We start from the raw sequence: 17888 nt of genomic DNA, 5'->3' as shown, positions 1-17888 counted from the left end.
CTACACTCTATCATTTTTCATACACTCTTCAGGTCTCTTCATCATCAGTGATCTACTAGCAGCCATCTTGGTTACATTCAATGGGCATTGACATTACTTAGAGGTTGTTAGGACATTTGCATTCAATGGGCATTGAGAGTACTTTGCAAGCCATTAGGACATTTGCATTTTATGTCAAAGATTCGTTATTTGTGGCTAAAATGGCATGTAGTGATATATTTGGGATGCTAAACGCAACCAACTACTCATTGTGGTCTTGCATGATGCATCATGTATTGGTTGCTAAAGGGATTTAGAATATTGTTATTGGCATTGAGGAATACCCTGTCTTGCTAACGTAGGATAGTACAAATACTTCGGATGGTGTGCAAATGTAACTATGGCATCCACCCACCTCTACACCTCCCATGCAGAACAAGCTAAGTGGGATGTCAAGGATGTACATGCATGCATGGTGGCACTTTTCATGAAAATGAGCATTCATTATTCCTCATATTCACTCATGTAAAACTACCAAAGCAGTCTTAGGATATGTTTTTGATATGCCATGTGACCTACTTATGCAAGCAATTAGAGGTTGAGTATATGATGGAGACTCGATGAATGAGTTTTTCCTTAGGATCAAAGATCTCAGAGAGCAGCTTGCATATATTAAGATGAGGCCTATCTAAACACTTCATTAGTGCCTATTGTTCTCATAGCTTTACCAAATCCACACTAGGGTTTTGCATCCACACTCCAGCTTACGATAAAGGGTAACCCTAATGCCCTTACTTTGATAAGTTGGTTGAAGTGCTCTTGTAAGAAAAGCAATCACGGTGCAAAACTGAACTATTGTGTACATGTGGGAGACCATGCATTCGTTTTCAAGTTAGAAAGGTAAAGACAAAGCCTTCTCTTACGGCGGCTACAAGCCAAGGCAGAATCTACCCAGTCTTCTAAGCATGGATGCCAAGAAGGGGCATGAAAAGCCTAAGAAGAAAGGCAAATGCAACTATTGTGAAAAGCTAGGCCATAACAACATTGAATGCAAGAAAGACTAGAGAAATATAAGAATAAAAGAGTCAAGCATGGTTATGGCTGATATATCAGTGCCAAGTGCTAAAAAGAAAGAATTAACAAACTATGCATATGATGATTTGTGGGCATTCATTATGCACTATAGTTATGAACCTTTTGTCCCCATGATGTATGTATGTCAACATGTCTAATATTTTGATAGTGGTGCTAGAAAGCACATTACTTCTCAGCATGATTTTTTTTCCTCCTTTGAGTCTACTCCTCAAGGAGGCACAGTCACATGTGCAAATAGCTCATTATACCTAGTGAAAGGAGTTAGTAAGTTTGTGCTCACTACTACAAATGGTGAGACAATCACTCTTTCATAAGTCTTGATGATGCTATGCATTAGAAAGATTATCAGCCTCTACCATTTCTAGGGCAAGCTTTGTTGATAGGTATACAGTTCAGGATCAAAGTGATGGAGCCAGATACCATAGTGACAGAGACATCATTTTTACTCTAAGCCATAGGCTTTACAATTGGATACGTAGAAGATATTGGAATATAATGCTTATTCAATTACTGCCACATGTGCTATGAGTGATGTGGAGCTATGGCATTCGCTTTAGTCTCTTGAATTTTGGCAGTCTGTTGTTGTTGTGCCTTAAAAGGAAAGAGATGGTGTCAAAGTTGCCAAAGCTTCAAGCCCAATGTCAAACTATATGTGAGAGAAGCATCTTGGGCAAGATGCAATGGGCCTCATTCCCAAAGAATAGATCAATAAAAAGGCTAGAAATTACAACTTATACATAGTGATGTATATGGTTAGAACTATGAGGACACTATCTATCGGGAGATATCTACTTTGGACTTTTATTGATGACTACTCCATGCACACCTGGGTTTATCCATTAAAGGTAAAGTCAGAGGTTTTTACATGCTTTAAACACTTTGTTTCTATGGCTGAAAATGTGTTTGCATGTAAAGTTAGCACCCTTCATATAGATCTAGAAGGGAGTATATGTCAAAGGTGTTTCATGCATATATATGGCTGAAAGAGTCATAAAACATCAATGCATGGTGCCTTACATATATATGGCTGAAAGAGTCAAAAAACATCAATGCATGGTGCCTTACACACCTCAACAAAATGGTGTGGTTGAGAGAAAGAATAGATCTCCCATAGATATGGCATATGCTACATGGTTAAGGACCATGGTTTACTTTATGTTTTTTGGTTGGAGGTAGTTATGTGTGCCACTTATATGTGCTAAAAACACTATTGGTGGGCAACTTAGGTAACTGACTTGGATTACCTAAAAAGATTCCCTGTAGAAAATGCTTGAAAGCATAAAAACGGCTTAAAAATATGATATTTTTGAATCAAATCAAGAATTGCATCTCTACATTTATAAACTATCTCGTTTTTTACACTTTTTACAAAATGAATACATGTACGATCTTCTTAAATTTAGAAGTTTCTAATTTTGATATAAAATAATGTTAAACCTCAATATGTGGACACTATGTATACACACTACACAACACTGATACAAATACTCACAAAAAACAGAAATAAACAACATTGTAAGCTTATTGCAATCCATGAAAACACCTTCTAAAATATAAAAACCCAAGAGAAAAAATAAGTCTACTTTTCTAATTTTAAATATGTATTTTAAAAGTGTTGTTTTGATGAGAATGAGTCTCAAAATAAAAATGAAAAATTTACAAACTAAGCAAGACTTTAGATAATTATGAGATTTATTACCTAAGGCTTTTTTGTAAAAGAGAGTACACCATTAAGTGCCAAATGCCCAATGTTGTGGCTTCTATCCTTTTTTTCTTGATATGTTAAAATATACATATAATTCTTGACTATCTTTTAATTTTGAGAATTATTTACAAATAGCAAAGTTGTCAATTTGGCCCATAAGTGCCAAATCGTGTAGCCCAATCCTATAGGATAGTGAAAAGAGGTTCTCGGGCAACCGCCCCCTTACATTCCATGGCCACGTGAATATGTAGAAGACATGCTAGGATGCCATTCTAAATGGGGAAGATGGTTACAACTAACCTAACACCTAGAGATTCATAGTTGGGCAAAACTAATCCGATCCACATCTCAAGGATGATGACCAAATTCGATGAAATTGGATTAGAGAAGTTCAATCAAATTTGTGAGGCCATGGAATGGATTAATCATCCCACCAATATCTAATTATTTGGATTTTGCTTTGAAGGCAAAGAAGGCCAGTGGTTTAGGTCACTAAACCCACTTGATAAGGCCAGGTACACGGTCTTGAAACACACATTCATTGTTGTGTGGGGACTATTATGAGCTAACACACCTCCAAGAGGGAACTCAATGCATTCACCTAAAGGAAGAGCAATAGAACACAACTGTCATAGGGCACTTACCAATGCTTTGAACTTGAGTCCCTTTAGGCCTCCAAGCTCACTAGTTATGCTCCAAACCTCCAAGCTCCACCTCCACACTGTCACCGTAGAGTCGCTCACATTGTTGCTAAGGTAATCACTCTCTCTCACTTTTCCACACAAGCATAGAAGAGGCACAAATGCTAGAATGCTCTCTCTCTCAATCTCTCTCAAGACACAAAGAAGAGCTCTCAATAGCACAAAGGGGGATTATGTCTTATGAGAAAATGCCTTACATACATTTGGCCCTTATTCACACTTAAGCACCCAAAACTTACTTAACTAAGGCCTTGGGTGGCCAATATCTCATAATGTACAACTTTTATAGTGTCTTTTCATGACACTTATTAATGTCCTCAATTGGAGGAGCATACTTGTTAATCCAAAATGGGATTAACATCCCCCCCACCTGATGTAGGTTTTGTCCTCAAAACCTGTTTACCGAGGTCAAAAGACTTGGTCACTGAACTCATGACAGTAAAAGTTTCGGCGTGATTGAATCCTTTTGAGGGTTCTTCTGAATGCTGAGTGTGATCGCCAGAACCCTGTGTCCACCATGTCCTCAAATGTGACATGCATGTAGGCAGGAAGATATCGGCGATGATAGTATGTCATCATGCCCCTATTCGATGGACCTTGATTCATGTCGAATTATAGTTGTTCATCTTCATATCCATCATATGGTTCCTTGGGTTGATCAATCAAGACCATAAGCAATTTTAAGAATCCAACACTAGCCACTATTGCTAGGTCCGGGATACGATGCCATGTTTGTATCCAAGTTAGCATCTGTTTTCTTTGCTCCCTTATGTTTATAAATGTTGCTGGCATGAAGATTGGGAAGTTATAACAGACATGCAAGTTACGTTGCTTGGCCTCTTGAAACTCCAGCGGAGTCCATCTTCTCTTTAATGGCATGTACAAGGGGTCAACTCGTTGAGTTGGTGGCGCACACATATAGACATGGCTGTATTCTAGAATTGTTAGGAATTCTTTTCTCCAATCTGGCTATATTCCAAAATCCTCTAACTTGGGGTGTGCATCATATGTGATGATTGTTGCATAGCCCCCTCGTGTGTGGACTAGGTGAGCTTTCCTCCACCTACGGAAGCAATAACTGATCATAAATGTAACTACTCGGATTTCCAGCAGGTTAGCCAATTGTGGATTGGCTAATTTGGTCTACCGTGCCACATTAGACCATAATGTACCCTCTCCAGCCAAAGGTAGTAGTTCTTCTAAATTTGGACGAGGTGCTCGTTAGAGGGTACAGTACATTATGTTATTTTATTAGCGTGACATTGGAGTATGCCTCAGGTAGAATCCTTCGAGTCAGCGTAAATTTGCATTAACACCTTGAACATTAGCTTTGGCTTTAGTAGTGGATTGCCAGCTCGAATGAAGCCTTCATTACTACTGACATTAGAATATATTGGGTAAGTGGAGATGGTAGATGAAGTTGGTGTCTCTTCCTAACCATGGCCTGAGCTGGAGGGTGGGTGGATAGGTTTGTGAGATTTCATAAAATCTTGAAGTTCAGTGATATCCTCAAGACTTATGTTAGGATATTCAATATGGGTGTTATCAAAAGTGTAAAGGACACTGGTTAACATGGATTCTAAATGTTTGTAGATATTATGATATAGTTTTACAATACCAAAAGAGTGATATAAAGAAGACTCAAATAAGTTTAAGTTTTGGTGAGCATTGTAGAAATCTAGCTATCCATGGCTTATAATCCATTGATAACTTTGTGCTACCACCTCGTAGTTGGCCGGTGTTTCGGGAATATCATCTAGAATAAACAGGTCTAATTTTTCGACATTGTTGTCCAAGATTTTAGAATTTTGGAGTACATGACACCAACTACGAAGGTTTAACACAATAGGGTGCAATGGATAAAAGTAAATATCATTTGGATTAGTTAATACTACATCCCCCGAAAAAATTCTCATAATGATAGTGGGATCAGTATCACGCTCAGTATTTTGCTTAATGAGGGTTAGTTCACCTAGGCTTAGGTCTTCTAAGAGATTTATATCATATTGAAGCAATGAGAGGGTTAGTGTAGACAAAAAAAGAGTAAGAGTTTGCGGAGGGGCCCGAGGAGTTATTGGCACAACTGACCTATCTTTGAGGCTCACTCAATGAGTAGGCACATTTCATTTGTAGGCTCTTGTCTTTGACTGCGGTCCTGCATGGCCAGTTGGCATTCCAATTCTTGTAGACATGAGTCATTGGTGCTGAGGAGGTTTGATATGGCTATTTCTCGGACTATCCGTGCAACATCCAACTCCTCCAAGTGCCTTTTTGCTTCCTCTTGGGCACGTCTGGCAGTAGCCTCTCTTTCTTGAGCTTCTGTGATTTTTTGAAGTCTTTCGGTAGCCATTCTTTGACTGTCTTGTAACTGTTGGGAGACTTGTACCATTGCCTCTTGGTGTGCTATCACCATTCTCTACATCTCAACTTGATTGGCACTAATGGTATCATTAAGGGCTCTCACCTTTTCTGCATGTGCCTTGTTTGTCTGTTCTCTTTCTTGTCAAGTGAGTAGCTCCGCTTTCTGCTTCCTTCAAACTTAAGGATAACTTCTAGATCTGGCTTTGTAGCTCCTCTTCTTTGGCCAGGGACGTATGCTAGAGCTCTTGTACCTGCTAGGCATGAATGGCTGTTAGCTCATGGTTGTGGGTAACTTCCTTCTGAAGTTGCTCTTTAGCTTGCTCTAGCTTTGCCTTAAGGTCCATATTCTCTTTAATTCTTTGGACAATAGTTTGGCTGAGAACCAAATTATTATTTTCCAGTGCTTTGTACTTGGCCTCTTGCTCCTTGATGGCCTTTAAACTCTTCATGATCACATCTCGATCTGTGGCCTTAGTTGCTGTCAAGTGTTCTTTTAAGGTTTGTACTTGTGTGTTGGACTCTTGAACTTCCTTCTAGAGTGCAGCATTATGATCATGAAGCATATGTGTAGTGAGGAGATGGCGGCGCCATACTTGTTGCTCCTGCTCCCAAAGTGTTATACTTGTGGCCCGCTGCCCCTTCCAGTCCAGCATGCATCAGTAGCCCATCCAAGCCTTCCATAGTTTCCTGTAAGAACTGTTCATAGTCTATATTTTGTAGGAATGACAGCTGTGGTATTCTTTCTTTGTCCTCCAGACGCCTTCTTTTGCTTAGACAGGGTATATCTTCATCTCTTGGTCTTTTACTTGTATCCAGTGGCATTGTTGGATCTTGCACTGGGATTGATGTTGCTATTTCAAGCTCTCAGGATTCTTCAACCGGCACTGCTTTTGCTGCTCTCTGGTTCCATTCCCACAGGTGTGTCTGTCATAGTAGAATCCTTGAGCGGAGATAGGTTTTTGAATATTAGCTGAGCTGGGCTTTCAGGAGGAGTCATCTGCTGTGTTTGTTCTTGTGTGGCCTCACTGACAATGGCTTCTTGCAGTTCTAGTACTTCCTGGTATGATTTGATTTCTTGTGCGAGCTCAGCCTCAATCCGTTGTGTTTCCTCAGTCACGTCTGGAATGATGCCCCTCATCTTTCTTTTTGTCTTCTTTTTTCTTCCTTTCTTAATCTCCTTCATTATGGCTTTTGTTTCCATAAGGACAGCTTGCCCTTCTTGCATCTCTGTAGCAGTCGGCATTGGTTGCTCTAGAAGGAGTGCCAATCGCATCTGCTCTCCTGGTTTGGGTTCTAGAAGGGTCCTCTGAGCCACATGGTTTAGGACTTGTGTCATGAGGTATAGGTTGCATATCTTAGATTGATGGGCTTTGAGGTAGTTCTCCATTTCCCGGTGTATGTAGTATGCCCAATCCTCCTCCTCCTTTTCATGGACTTTCACGATTCTGTTCAGCAAGATACCCATTGCTTACAAATGCCTTGTGGAGTGTTGATTTGTCTGGAGTACCTCCAATCTGATTGTGAAGGCCATTTTTGATCTTTGACTTCCTTTTGAACCCTTCTTATTGTTTCCTTATTAACCTCCTTCTCCTCCTTGTGGGGCTAGTTTCTAAGTTGAACCTTGGGCACCCATTGTTGTGTACCCTGTGACTTAGGATGTTTCTTACATAGGGTTTGCGGAATTGCTGCCTTTTTTGCTTCATGAGTTGACGTCGCCGCGCTTGGTGTTGCTATCTCCTCAATCATGGACTGCTTCCCTGTGTTTGTCAGGATCCATAAGGATATGGACATGACATTGTCGCCCTCATTCAGTAGTGATGTCCTCTTCTCCCATTGGATATTACATTTGCTGGCACAAATCCAAGATCATCCTAGGATCATTTCCTCGTCCATGGAACCTGCAGGCATTACAAACACCTTCCCAACCAAGGAATTATTTCTGATGTTAACACTTAAAATCCCTCAGCTTTCGTAGTTGTCAAGTGCACACTGCGTACTTGTGCAGTGGTGGGTTTAAGGTGCAGTTTATCTAAGGCTACCCATGTCTCATATGAGATCAGGTTATGACTTGATCCCGTATCTATCAATGCAATGCTCGTTGCATGGCATTTAATTGTAGGAGAGTTTCACCCTAAGTCGTGCTAGCTCAATGTTCAATTCCTCTTCGTCCAAGAGAGTTAAGGAAGCCATGTTTACATGAACATTCTCTTCTAGAGTAATTGTTTGGCTTTGGACTCCCTTGCCTTAGCCTCTTCTTGAGCTTGCTGGATTTTTTCCTTTGTGAGCTGCTTTTGTTGTTTTAAGAGATGTTCTTGCAAGAGCATCTCTTGGGTCAGTGGCCCAAAATATTTTTTGAGTTTGCTCCCATTGACGTAACCCTCCATCTGTATGCCGTCAATTGTCTCAATTCTAGCTGACCCTTGAGGTGTGGTCTCAGACACTCGAAAGAGCCGTAGGCCTTTGTACTTGAGTTTCTTTTTCCTGGTGCTTCCTATACCATACATGAGGACAAGGTCCCCCATTTCCAGTTCTTTTTGTTTCAAGTTTTTGTCAAACTAATGCTTTCTGCGTAGTTTCTCGACCATGAGTCCATGCGATGCAATTAGTCTGGTCTCATCAAACTTCTCTAAATCGATTAGCCTTTCAGCTAATGCATTCTCTGTCAGATGTTCTTGCACTGCAATCCTTAAGCTCGGAACTAGGTATTCCATAGGCATTATTGCATCAACACCATAAGCTAGACGGAAGGGAGTGTATCCCGTCACTACCTTATATGATGTTCGGTATGCCCATAAGGTTGTTGTTAGCTTATGATCCCAATCCGTTCGACTTGCTTCCAAAGTTTTCGTCAAGATAGTACACACACTTTTGTTTATACTCTTTGCTTGATCATTAGCCTGTGGATAATAAGCTAATGATTTTTGATGGACTACTAAGAATCTAGTAAGTAAATGATTAATCACCTCATTAATGAAATGTGAACTGCGATCACTAACTAATTCTAATGAGCAGCCGAATCTCGAGATAATTTTCTCATATAAGAATTTTGTTGTTGTTCGTGCATCAGCTTGCTTTGAGTTTCTGGCTTCTACCCATCTGGTGGAATAGTTCGTGGTCATGATTACATATCAGGCTTGTGATGGATGTGCCATTGGACTAATGGGTCTAATAAAATAAATTTCCCATTTCTAGAAAGTTTATCTTACAATAACAAGGGTGACTGGCATCCTGTCCCTTTGTTGTGGGATAGCAAATCGCTGACATTCTTCACACCTCTTGACAAACTCTATGGTATCCCCAAACAACGTAGGCCACCATAATCCTACTTGAAGTATCTTGCGAGTTGTAATCTCTCCAGCAAAATGCCCTCCGGCTATCCCTGAATGAGCTTCATCCAATATCGTGATGAACTCATCTTCTCTTACACATCTTCTTAGGACATTGTCCTTACCTAGCTTATATAGTTCTCCCGTAATTAATTGATAAGGTGCAGCAAGCTTGATAAGCCGCCGCATTTTATCTTTGTTTAAGAGTATTTCCTGGAAAACCATAAGCTAGATAATTTGGTATCTCCTCGCTTCATTCGGGCACCATGTCCAGTTTGAACAAACAAGCATTAGGGAGGTCATCATCATCAACACCAATGGTTTCCCATTTGCAATTCTTGACATATGATTGGCTAACACATGTTGTGTCCCTTTCCTTACCGTAACTGTAAAGTCAAATTCCAATAGAAATAGCAACCAATATATGACTCTTCTCGTGGTGCAAGGCTTGTTCACCAAGTATAGTAAGGCCTGATTATCCACGAAGAATACGAATTTGTTGGCCAATAGGTAATGTCGATACTTCTTGACTGCATAAACCATGGCCAACCCTTCTTGTTCTGTGGTGGTGTAATTCACATGTGCATCATTCAATTAACGACTAGCGAAGCAGACTGGATAGTCTGATTTGAACTCGCCAGGCTATACTAGTACGCATCCAATAGCAAAGTTTGATGCATCGATATGCACATGAAATATGAGGTCCCAATTGGGGGGTCTTAGAATTGGCACGCTAGCCAATGCTTGTTTCAATCGATTATATGCTTCTTGGCATTTCTCAGTCCATTCAAAGACAATGAGTAGCTTGTACAATGGCCTGGCAATTTCAACATAGAAGATTATGAAGCGGCAGTAATACCCAATGTGGCCCATAAATCTTTGCACACCTTTGTAATTAGTGGGTGGTGGTAGCTCCGAGATCAACTTGACCTTGCTGTCATCCGTGGATATACCATTCTTTGAGACAATGTGTTCCAATATCACACCATGTTTGACTTAAAATTGGCACTTTAAAGGGTTTAGGGATCTACGATATAATCAACATCGCACAAAAGTAAGCCAGATGATCTGCCTATCGAGAGTGTGTACACAGATCATCAATGAATACCTCCAACCACTTCTGCAAGTAGTCTTTAAAGGCTAGGCACATCAATCGTTGGAATGTTGTTGGGGCATTGGTGAGACCGAAAGGCATCACTTTGTATGCAAACATCCCCCACATTATATTGAAAGCTGTCTTATGCTGGTCCTCTGGTGCTATAGACACCTGATTGTAGCCTGAAAATCTGTCCAAGAAGCTGTAAGCTTCACCAGGCACTCTCTCCAAAACATGTTCTATATAGGGCAATGGATAATGGTCTTTCTTAGTAGCTGCGTTTGACCTTTTTAAGATCAACACACACTCTAAGTTTCCCATTCTTTTTTAGCACTATTATGATTGGTGAAAACCAATCCGTATGTTCTATCTCATAGATGAATCCACAGCAATGAGTTTATCTGTTTCCTCCTTTACAATTATCGCATACTTAGGATTCATCTGGTATGGTTTTTACCTGGTTGGTGTACTTGATCCTTCCATGATTGGGATTGTATGCTACACCACCTTAGGTGGTACACCCTTCATCTCCTTGTAGTTCCAGGTAAAACAATCCTTAAATTCCTTAAGGAGAGTAACGAGCTCATTTTCTTCAGCCAAAGTCCAGTCCTTATTAGCAATATATAAAGGTTTGGCTTCCTCCCTTGGTCTCGCAATATCAACTTCCTTGACTTTAGCCGGGCCATCATATGATGTGGACCCATCTTCCTCCTTAATCCTTTTTTCCGTCAGTCAGACCACTTTTCGTTCATCAACAATGTAGGTTTTGAAGTGATCTGGTACTGAAAGCAAGTCTGGTTTATCCTCATTCTCACTTTTTGTTTTAGAGCCACCATGACTTTTTTGGCCTCTCGCTGCTTTTACCAGAGCTTTGTTTTGTTTTTGATGCCCAGCTTTCATAATCTTAGGTGTTTCTGGCTCTTGAAGGATGACTTTCTCCTTACGTTTCCCCTCCAGTGATATCTTACTCAATTCCTCACCCCAATCCTTAGAAAACTCATCACGTACCTTAGTGGCTTGGAGGTATCTCAGCCATTGGGCATCCGTGGGTTTTCTTCATAATAGGGCATTTCGTCGAGCAATATATCATTTCGTCGAGCAATATATCATTTCTGTTTTTGCCATCTTCTAAGGCATTGAGCGCTAGTACGGCATTGTGATCTAGTTCCTTCTATGCTAGAGGCTTCCTCTTCTGATTCTTCATCAATGGGTTGCCAATTGACCATACATACAGAGGTAGTGGAAACAGTTCTAGATTCCACATATTGGGTCCCTTTGGGTTGCATCACATTTATGGTAGCTAGCACATGCATCTAGTTTTCACTGAAATTCGGATGAGGAAGTGATGCATACATTTTTGTTTCCTTTTCCTCTTTGGAATTTTCCACCATGGGTTGGCATATTTGTATGGATGTGGTCCGCTCAGTTGTGACCGATTCATTACTTGAACAGTTGCCCTTCCATGGGGTGTGCTCTCCACGTTCTCAGATTTATCTTTAAAATTTATAAATCCCTATGCACATACATATGATCTAATGCGCAATCATGCACCAATTTGGATTCCCTCATGAAGGGTCTCCCCAATATTATGTCATATGATTTTGGTTGATGCAGGAAGTCCATTACCCCACAAATGTATGATGGTAGTGAAATGTAAAGAGTTTGAGTTTCACATTCTCCAAAAGTCCAATGGGTCTTGAAGATGTTCCGTCTGCCATTTTAACGATTAGATCTGCTCTTTTTAGATCGGCTTTTCCCCAGTTTTTCCAACAACATTTTGTGATGATGCTAACCCCTGTCCCACCATCCAGGATAGCCAGTGCCTCTAGTACCCGTTATGATGAATCGGTATTGTAGCATTTATGTCGCCACTTTCATAATAACGTCCTAATTGATTAACTGGTATCTTGACGGCTTTGGTTTTCCTTGTGTGTTTTAGAGTTCTTTCTGGCCTTAGTCCGCCTTCTACCCATTCCTTTATGTCTGTCCATAGTGTTGGTGAACTGCATAGTAGTTGCCCCAATGGCATTTGCACAGATGTGGACAATACAGGCACGAGGCTTCCTATGTATCTGGATTCTCTAGAAATTGAGGGTTCCCTCCATGTGTGTGTCTTGTATCCATCCCTAGTGAAGGAATGGATGGACTCACCCTACACATTTTCCTCAAACATCCTAGACATTGTGTTTTCTTGAGATCCCTCTTCCGTTTCTTTTGGAATTGGAGTAGGTACGTCCAATTCTCTTTCCCTTGTTGGCTCGTTTCTTGGATACATTGTATCCCTGACACGATTAGCCCTTAGCTTTGGCTTCATGAAGCCACTGACATTCTTCTACTAAGGCCCTGGCATCTTTGAGCTTCCTTATCTCCTCTTCGGCATTTGGGTACTCACCAACATCTTTAGGGGTTGATGGTCTTTCCCTTTGTTCCTCTAGGTTAGGCTCTTTTTGGTTAATGGCTTGATTCCCTTCTTCTCTCGATTGGGTGGATCTGGTGTCAATTATATCTTCTTCGAATCCATCTTGGGTTGATTGCGACCCTGGTGTCACTCTTACCCACTTTTTTCACTCTTCTTCTCCGTCCAGTTCTAGAAATGGTCGCATTTTCTTTGTTCTTCCCCTTGTCCCCCAATTGGGCCTGGGTTTGTGTCAGGACATTGAGTGGTGTGATATTTCAGGGCTGCACACTAATGGTCCAGATGGTGGCCTGATTAGAAGTGGAATTAGAACCACTTGCTCGGTATGGACAATCCTTGATCAAATGATCAATGCCACATTTAGTACAAGTAAGTACTGGTGGGTGGAGCAGTCAATTATTGGGGTTGGTGCATATGAACCACATTCTTATTTGGACACTCAGCGATTTGATGCAGCCCACCATAGCCAAAACATTGTAGCGATCCTCTCATGTTTGAGTTCATGTCCTTACCCTTCAAGTGTATTGTGGTTTGAAACAAAGGTACTGGCTTGTTATTATGTAGGACATAGAATTCAGGTTGGATCTCTACAGCTTCCTCATAGTTCTCTCCATTAAGTTCTACTTCACGTACCATATCAATATCTTTTGATGGCTCTTCAATCAATACTTGGTTGATTTTAGCCTATGGTGGTTAAACAGGTGGTGGTAGAGGTGAAGTGTCATGTACCCAAAACATCCCCCTAGGTAAATAGGAAGAGTTGGGTTGTCCTACACAGCTGTAGTGATTTACACAGGTGGTGCTACTAAGGCCAATGGAGCCCTTGGTGCTGGCAGCTGTGCAACTATTTAGAACCTTGGATATCTACACATGGAAGTGTCATGATTCCCTAGTTTGACACAGTGTGCACAATAGAGTAGTGGCCTTGCTCTTAACTATGGAGATTCAGTGGTAGTGTGATTCAATTTGCACATAGAGCACCACACCAATTCCCTACGAGGGTAAAGATGGGTATGCCCATGCCCAGATGTTTCTCTTCCCTCCTTTACCTTTAGTTTCTCCAGTATGGCATTACTAAGCTCGTCCACAATTTTGTTTCCAGCTTGCTTCCTCCGAGTTCCAATTTCTTAGTGACTCGAAGCATGCGAGGTTGTTGTTGCCAAAGATATTCTAACAACTTCTGGTTGTGGCAATTTCAGCATATTATCTTCATATTCAATTGCCATTTTGCAACATGCATCTAGAGTGGTTGGTCGGGCTAGTACCAGATAATCATGCATCTTGTGGTTTCTAACTCCTCTCCGAAAGCAGGGCAATAACTGATCATCAGTTAGCCTTTCTCGTAGTTGCACCTTGAATTTAAGTACTTTAGTCGAGACACATAGTCTCTCATCAACTCCATTTCCTTTTGTTTGATATTATGCAGCTGTGCCATAGGACTCCATCTGTCGCTACTTTTGGAAAAGTTGGGCACAAACACATTCTTGAGTCATGTGAAGTTAACCTTATCCTCGGGTTTGAGGGTTCGGAACCACTAATGCGCTTTCCCTTCTAGGGTCAGTGAGAAAGCATGAATCATTGTCACATCACTGACTGGTCCGTAGGTTTCGGATGTGGATTCAAAAATCTCTACATGTTGAATAGGATCCCCATTCCTAGAGAATTTTTGGACGAGCTTGGAAATAATGTGTGGCTTCATCTGGGAGGGTCGGGATTCTAGAGCAGTGCCTAGTTCCTTGACCTTTCCTCAGCCCATTTCTACGGTCATATTCAACAGATCCGTCCTTGTGGCTACATTAAAATCGAGGGTTGGATCCACCCTTGGTATTTGAGGAATTGCTCCCCCCTACCTAAACCTCGTTCTCTTCCTGTGTTGGCTCTTCTAGGCATCTCCGATCTATGGGATGGTCCTACCACTGCACTTTGAAATGGCTCATCATTAGTTGCCTCTGTATGCCTTTGCAGAATTAAGAGTTCTATGTCCTGTAGGAACATAGGATGATTGATCATTTGCTCGATGTCCTTTTTTGTGTACAGACGGTCCTCCACTTCGCCCGCCGCTCTTGCTAGGTCATCCTCCTCTTCTAGGGTTACAAACCCTTCATCTGCTCTGGGCTCTTCATTTATGGGTTCTAAGTTTGGAATTTCTCCCTCACTTCTTCCCATGACTATTTTCAACTCTTTACCCCATGATTGGAGTAAGTTTACACTTCCCATCTCCTTTTGTTTGGCTCTCGCCCTTTGAGTATCGAGATCTTGTTTCCTTAAGCTCAACTCTCATAGTTGTTGTTCCACCTCGATCCTTTTTAGATCTAACTCTACTTCCTCTGAGGTTGGAAAGAATACGATCCATCCTAGCCAAACTTTCCATGTCTAGGAGCTTCTCATTCGTGGGGGTGCTAGTGTTTGACAGCCTCAAATTTGACAGCGTCAAATTTGACAGCCTCAAATTTGACGGTTGGATAGGCACTTCTTGCCTTGGACCAAGTCTAACGCATGCCCGCAGATTGCGCTTCTTCGTCATGGCTGGTTTGGAGACCAAAGAATCCTTGGGTGATATCAATGATACCATTGAATCTGATAGGGGTGGGTGGTTTCTCCTCTTCCCCAAACCCAGAGTAACGCATCCCTTCTTCCATGGATTCTTCACTACTAGTTTCAATGGTGCTCAGATTCCTTAAGACACTCAATTGAGTGCTTACTGAGTGGCCTGAACCCACACTTTTTTGATAGGAAGATCATGGGTGATTTGATACACTATCGTCAGGTGTAAGGTTGTCTCTCTGATGAGCTTTCTAGACCTTAAGTGCATGTATGTATGATTTGATAAGCTATTTTGCTGTCCTAATTAAATTTTGATCAGATTCTGTCAACTTGTTTCTGAGGCAATGAGATTGTAGAGAACAGTTCACGGCGTGAAGTGTTAGAAAACAATTCACGTCATGAACGATTTTTTTGCACTTTCACGTGTTTAAAATTTTTACTTTTGGAATCAGAATTCCACGTTACCTTGTGTTATGGGTTTCAAATTTTTCAAGACTTCCTTAGCCTTAATCCAACTATACCAAGTTCATGAGTTTGATTTGATTAAGGCGTGAAATTATAGAAAAAGTCCACGCTGTGAAGAGATAAGGTTTCAAGTCGTGAATAGTAATTGATTCATATCATGAACTAAAAAATAGTTCACGCTGGTGAAGGGTTCTAAAATGGTTCACATCGTGAACTAAAAATGGTTCACGCTGTGAAGTGTTCTTAAATAGTTCACGTCATGAACGATTTTTTGCCATTCACGATTCTTAATTTTGTCAGACCTTGTGGTGTTAGAGGTGTCAGGATAAGGCTACCTATTTTTGGCAAGGTAATCTCGTGAATTGCAGTGTTAATCCAGGCGTTGATGCCAGGAGTGGTTCACGGCGTGAAGTTGTAGAAAACGGTTCACGTCATGAACAATTTTCCTACAGTTTTATGTGGGAACTTCTCGCTCGACTAATGTGATTCTCGGGTGCAAAATACTTATCCAATTGTTTCCAAAATGATTGCACGCCACGCCTAAGGAGTGTAATACAAGTTCAAGGCACAGTCAATGGCTCCTTATTTTATCAATTTTTGTGAATTTTTTAAAAGAAGAAAAAATAGAACACCAACCTGCTCATTCACGTTGATGATTCCAATGATGCAAATATTGAAATTAACTAGAAAAAACAATGAAGCTCTCTTCCAAGACCACTACTCCACCACATACATACACAACAATCATAACCAATTTCTCACATTTTTTTACTTTCACACAAATCTTATCCATTCATTTCCTACACAATGCAATGGGAGCTGAAACTCCAAGAGGAAGGAAGAAACAAAGGTGTTTTCTCGGCAGCGGCGCCAAAAATATTATGGGATACCACACCTCTAAGAGGGAACTCAATGCATTCACCTAAAGGAAGAGCAACAGAACACAATTGTCGTAGGGCACTTACCGATGCTTCGAACTTGAGTCCCTTCAGGCCTCCAAGCTCACTAGTTAAGCTCCAAACCTCCAAGCTCCACCTCCATGCTGTCTCACCGTAGAGTCGCTCGCACCGTCGCATAAGGCAATCACTCTCTCTCACTCTTTCACACAAGCATGAAACATACAAGCATAGAAGAGGCACAAATATGCTAGAATGCTCTCTCTCTCAATCTCTCTCAAGACACACAGAAGAGCTCTCAATAGCACAAAGGGGGATTGTGTCTTTTCATTATGAGAAAATGCCTTATATACCTTTGGCCCTTATTCACACTTGGGCACCCAAAACTTACTTAACTAAGGCCTTGGGTGGCCAATATCTCATAATGTACAACTTTTATAGTGCCTTTTCATGACACTTATTAATGTCCTCAATTGGAGGAGCATACTTGTTAATCCAAAATCGGATTAACAACAAGGACTCTTGCCCAGTGGAGTCATATGGAGGCCAATAATCGTATAGATCTATAACCTCAAGCAGGAGGAGGGAGTAATAATGCAGGATTGCATCCCCTACAAAAGATTGTTTTACTTGTCACTCATTGATCGATTTATGATTGGTCTTAAGAACAAGAGTCTTTACTTAGCCTTTATGACCATCTTTATAGGTCTAGGCACTATATTTATTGTTGCTACATTCAGGGAATAGACCTATTACAAAACTTGCAAGACAAGGATGTAGAAGTCATTGTGAGGTCCCTATCCCCACTGCACAACGAATTCAGGGGTGCTAGTAGCAAAAGTAGCACTTCTTGCGCGGGGCAGGGTCCCACACTCGGGGCCTCGCCCACGGATATCCGGACAAGAGACTAATACATCGGTTCTTCCAAAACCGAACCCGAAAAAACTTCCCTTGCGCTCGGAAAGCACGGGCGATTTCTCCAGGATAACTTTTCTCTAATGTAGTCAAAAGCCTTAACTAACTGAATTGATCTGACTGAACTCGTAAGTCCCATAGTCATATGAGGGAAAAGATTGTACTTGGATCATAGAGACCAATGCTTTTTTCCTCATTGTTGAGAGGCACAGCTATTGATTCTTTTCCATAGAACAATTTTTGTCCGAGATTTACTTCATCTATCGAACCAGAACAGAATTGAGTTTCAATTTAGGGTTCCATCAGTCCAGCCTAACCCCATCCAGTACCATGGGTTAGCCAACCGCCCAACCACTGTAGTGATGGGATCCAATTAAGAATTTGGTTAG

This window comes from Cibotium barometz, chromosome 64 (assembly GCF_041138505.1).
Source record: "Cibotium barometz isolate CiBa-2024 chromosome 64, ASM4113850v1, whole genome shotgun sequence".
Taxonomy (NCBI): Eukaryota; Viridiplantae; Streptophyta; class Polypodiopsida; order Cyatheales; family Cibotiaceae; genus Cibotium; species Cibotium barometz.
Note: the sequence above shows the minus strand (reverse complement) of the source record.